This window comes from Coffea arabica, chromosome 1e, assembly GCF_036785885.1.
Source record: "Coffea arabica cultivar ET-39 chromosome 1e, Coffea Arabica ET-39 HiFi, whole genome shotgun sequence".
Classification (NCBI taxonomy): domain Eukaryota; kingdom Viridiplantae; phylum Streptophyta; class Magnoliopsida; order Gentianales; family Rubiaceae; genus Coffea; species Coffea arabica.
The window spans coordinates 8724605-8730065 of record NC_092311.1 but is presented as its reverse complement, the minus strand read 5'-3'; the positions used below and the strand labels follow the sequence as shown (position 1 = coordinate 8730065).

The 5461-nt window shown below is 34.3% G+C and overlaps 1 pseudogene; it reads left to right on the top strand.

The window, feature by feature from the left end:
• Positions 1–211: 211 nt before the first annotated feature.
• On the top strand, positions 212–3174 carry LOC113700633 (uncharacterized; annotated as a pseudogene).
• Positions 3175–5461: the final 2287 nt, after the last annotated feature.

Below are 5461 nucleotides of genomic sequence, written 5' to 3'. Positions count from 1 at the left end.
ATTACTATTCTAGTGACCTACTGATCTAGTAATCCATCCATCTAGCTTCTTTGGTAGGCTCCTTGTTGGGTCGAGTTTAATAACTATGATTTTTTGTGAATTAATTATAAATATATAAAAAATTTGTGGAGGTAAATGCAATTTAGCTGAACTCGATTCAGTGCTTTTATTTGCTGTATTTCCAATTCCTGTCCTAAAAGGCCAAAAGTACTTTTCAGTAATTGCTACAGAAAGAAATCCCGTTAGGAGCAAAAATTGCCTATGGACTGTTCATTGAAGTCCTTCACTGTTGAAACTAGTGATGGAGTTCAACTTCAGGCAAAAATCTTCAGTCCAAGAGAAAAAGAGGAAGATGAAGAACAAGAAGATGATGAAAGAGCTAAGGGAAATGATGAATTGGTGGTTATTTTAGTGCATCCGTACTCCATATTGGGTGGTTGTCAAGGCTTTCTAGGGGGGATTGCAAGTGGGCTGGCAAGAAAAGGCTATAAAGCAGGACCTTTGACATGAGAGGAGTTGGAAGATCCACAGGCAAGTCTTCTCTCACTGGATTTAAAGAAATTAATGATGTGGTTGCTGTCTGCAGATGGGCTTCTCAGAATCTTTCTATGGGTTCTTCTGCAGGTAGTCTTTATTCGCTTTTTTTTTTTTGCACATTTTGTGTTTTAATTTCAGGGATTTGTACGCTTAGCAGTTGCTGGTTTGTTAGTTTTAATTTCAAGGCGGTTGTGACTAGATTTAAAATTGTTCAGTTTTTGACTTTTGAGTGAAGGTGGTGGTGATTAGATTTAAAGTTATTCAGTTTGAGCTTGTAGTTTGAATTTATATAGGGATATAACCATTTAGGAGAAGTTGGTCCATTTCTTGATTTATCTTTGTACAGGATTTTGCTGGCATTAGATAGTAGTGTTGTAGTGTTTGCACCTTTATTAGCAAACAAGATATTTGCTTTTAGATTTTGATACGAAAATTTATGTTGGTAGTGTTTAAAGAGTTTCCCTCCTAGTTGACTCATTTTGTCCATGTGTGAAGAACTTTCTTCTTAGATTCTTGATTGGTTCTGTGTTTGTTGAGATTTAATGCCAATTAAAGAATCGCGCTTCCTTTTGAACTTGATTTTAGTCTAAAGCAACAGTCATTAAGGTGTCTTTGTTAAGGAAGAAAATGCTCCATATTGGGTTCTGAAGCTTTGTAGACATGTTAATAAAGAGCAGTGGACTACTCCTCTGAATTCCATTTGGTTTCTGAGTTACATAGTGAGGTTCTTCCATAAGCTACTTCTTGGTTTTCCTGGGGGTTGTCTTTCAGGGTATGGTCCTGTTGGGTTTTATTTGTTTGTTTTTGCATCTTAGAGGGTGAAGGATGAATTTTCATGAAAATGGCATTTATCTGTGCTCCAGATCAACTCTTTGCAGGGTAGTTAATCTATTGCATATATTATTTAGGGCCACTAGATAGTTTAATGTCTTTTGTTGTTTAATGACTTAATTTCTAAGTCCAAGTTTTTCTTTTTAAAGAAAAGAAGCTATTCTCAGTCCAATTTAATGATCATCCTTTTGCTTTTCCACATGTCATCAAACTTGTACAGATGTTCAGCTTAGCATATATTTTTTTGGGAAAACCATTTTAGAAAAGTATGACACAGTACCATTATGTTCTGATTCTTTTGAACTCATGTGACAGGGAACTAGCCTTTATAGATAACAAAGATCAACTCCAAATTTAGCGCGTGCACATTTGGCTGGACTTATTTTAAGAAAGATAATTTAGAACTTCCTTAGCCAATAGCAAACTACTCTGCATTGCATTCAAAGCAGCATGAGCTTTTCTCCCTTCAAAATCCTTCGCCATGCATATGGTAGAAATGATTCTTATTACTGCTTGAGGTCAGCTGTTGGGTTTTATGAACATAAAAGTTTGTCTGGATGACTCTGATTTCTGTTCCTAGAATGATTCTGCTATTTGTGTACTCTTTTCATGGTAAGATATTTTGTTTAAGCAAAGTCGTTATCATGTGCAAATCTTGTTTTATGCATTTAGTGGCTGCTGATTTTTGTAGCTTTGTGCATGTCCAAAGAAGTCTGTGATTGTTAGTTTTATGAAAGTTTGATTCAAATGTTTGTGAGCATGAGGTTCCTTTATTATATAGCTTTCATCTGGCATACAAAATAAGCAGTTCCCGTTATGGTTCATTTCATAAAGGTAAAACTGTTTGGATCCCATGGTGTATGATAGTGCTTGGACAAAAGAAATGAGTAGCATCATGCTTAAGCAAAAGAAATAAATGACATTATTATTATTCTTTTTGTGGCAATAAACGAAATCATTTTGCCCAGTGATAAAACTCAAATTTGTGATATAAGTTTGTATGCCTCAAATGATAAATTTGTGTTTAAACAAAGAAATAATCAGTAGGTTTACCACCTGTATGCACAGTGAAAGGAAACTAACTTCAAAATTTTTTAAGAGCTTAATGTGCATTGGTAATAGCAAATGTTATTAGTTAACGGAATATTGATGTTACTCATTTTTCTTATTTTGTGTAAACTTGATAAAAGTTTCTAGCTACAATAGTTTTTGGTGGTGATTAAATAATTTAATATTTTTTTATGCTGATCGAATATTTTGGTCTTATGTTGGTGGTTTACAGAAATGCATATCACATTGTCACAAATATTTCCTGGCACAGGTGCACCTATTGCAGGTTCTGCTGTTGATAAGGTTGAGCAAGTAGTGGGTCATGTGAGCATAGGATACCCCTTTGGTTTTATGGCATCTATCCTCTTTGGACATCATAAAGCTATCCTAAAATCACCAAAACCAAAACTTTTTATAATGGGAACACAGGATGGGTTTACCAGTGTTAAGCAATTAAAGAACAAGCTGAGTTCAGCTGTAGGTCGTGTCGAATCTCATCTTATCGAAGGTGTAAGCCACTTCCAGATGGAAGGCCCTGCTTATGATGCTGAAATGGTGAATTTGATCCTAAAATTCATTGCATCATTGTAAATACACTAGGTAGACAAAATTCTGACTTTATTTTGTTAGTATTTTTTGATTCCCAGTATGACAGGATTATTTACAATGTAGTTCGAGATTTGTCTGTTGACCCTGATATAACTTCCAGATTATGTCGATAGCTTTAAGTAGCTCCCGATGACATTACTTCGTTCAGTCCTGTTCAGTTTCGTTATTCCAAACACACAGAGACAAATGCTTTGTTCAGTTTCTGATGGATAAAATGAGAGAGAGGCACCAGGAGTGCCATACTCTGTGAGTTATCCAAGTTTCTGCATTAGCAAAGTGAAATAACAAGATCTCAAATGACATAACTTATCAGTGATAGAACTTCTGGTAACAGATACAATAATATGTGTAAATAGATTATCCTGTGTTTAAATGTTATAGCTAAGCCTTCGTTTTCATGGAATTGGCACAGGCTTCTTAAATTGAGGCCTGTTGCAAAGGAATGTACCCAGTTTGATTGTTTGTAATGGCAAAACCACTTTCTTGTGGTATGGCATCCTAAGGGGCCTCATGTATTGCCAAATTCTGGTCTTGAAGATTCATTACTGCTTGCCTAGCTTAAATGGAGGTTACACGGTCGATTGTGCCATAAGTAAACTTGTTCAAACTTGCTTTTAGAGAACGTTTATCTGACTATATACAGGTTACTATTCTGGGAAATCTTGCTAGTTCTTGTATAGAATACTGGCTCTGAAGCCTCTTGATGATTTTGTAAGCAGTAGCTGCTTAGCTATGAATTAGCTGCTTTATGAATTAGCTGCGAATAGCACTATTAATCATTAACACCTAACTGAAATAGCACTATCAAACATTAACACCCAAAAAATTCGGAAAAAGAAAATTGAACACCCAAAAAAAATGAAAAAAAATAGACTAAAACTGAAAATATAATCATGAAATCAGATGAAGGAGAACAATTAATTAATAAAAAATTGAAAAATTTTGACTCAAATGACATCAAACGAAACATCCACATAAGCAAAAGGAATACACAAAGACATCACTACAGTACATAGAAACCATTAAAAGAAATTACATCTTAGAAATTTAGTACCTTAGAAAACTATGGCTCCGTTTGGATTAGCTGTTTTTGGGGTTGTTTTTCAAAAACACCACTGTAGCATTTCGAATCTGAAAAACAAGTCCGTTTGGATTAGTTGTTTTTGGGGTTGTTTTTCAAAAACTATATGAAAAACTTTTAGTGTAGATTTTTTTGGATTATTTTTAGAGGTATTTTTGAAACATATTTTTGAGTATTTTTAGAATATTATAATTTTTATATTTTTATATAAATATACATTTATGCATTTATAATACATTTATATTTACAAATGTATAAATGTATATTATTATAAATTATAAATTATAAATGAATATTATATAAATGTATAAATTATAAATTACATCTTATAAAATTATAAATTATAAAGAAATTACATCTTAGAAATTTAGTACCTTAGAAAATTACATATTATGGAAAATATATACACGGACAAAGAACACATGAAATATTACTAATCTTCTATAAGTACAAACATATATGAATGATCGATCTAGATTTAGCTATCTATCTATATATATCCATCACTTTCGAGACAGCCAAAGAAAATAATTTTCATCCTACATTAACATGATTAAACTGCAGTTAATTACGTCAAAATTCAAGAATGTAATTTACAAATTAAGCATCGCTATGCAGAGCAGCCCTATTACAACCGCACCAAAACAAAGTACAATTGTGAATCCTTCTTGAATGACCATAGCTGCACTGGTGTTTCTGGTTTCAATCCATTCCTCTTCACAACCTCATTCCAGCCACTCACCAACACGTACACTTCAGAGTTCCCCATATACCACTTTTTGAACTTGATTCCTGATTGAGCAAGTGATGGCTCAATTAAGAGGGCGTTAATTTCTTGCTGTTTGTTATCAATGTTGAATCTGCTCCTCTCTTCTTCTGTAAAGAACCCGTGATTCAGAACCTGTTTTACCGGAATCGACAATCTTTGAAGCCCAGTGTTCACGTCTGAAGAAGACAATTTCTTTTCAATCACCAAAACAGGTTCCCCTGTTGCCCCAAGTTCCTTTACGTACTTCTTCAACTCCAGTGGAAGTTGTTCCCGCTGGTTCTGTTCTGACGGAAGAGAACAAATATCGCCTGTTTTCTGCTTCGTCACTCGATCAGGAATATCGATCATTACAACTAGTTTCTTCTTAAAAGTAATCTTCGTCTTGCTTTGCCCAGTAGATTCCTGTGTGGCCGCTGATTTTTCGTTCAAGAATGGTTCTTGATCAAGAAGCTGATGATCATCAAGAATGGGCAAACTGATTTTGGTATCTCTTGCCAATTGAACCATTCTTTTACCTCTACTCTCCCAATTTTTCCCTGTTTTTTCAGTCAATGTGCGAAATCCCGAAAGATCATCAGCGGAAC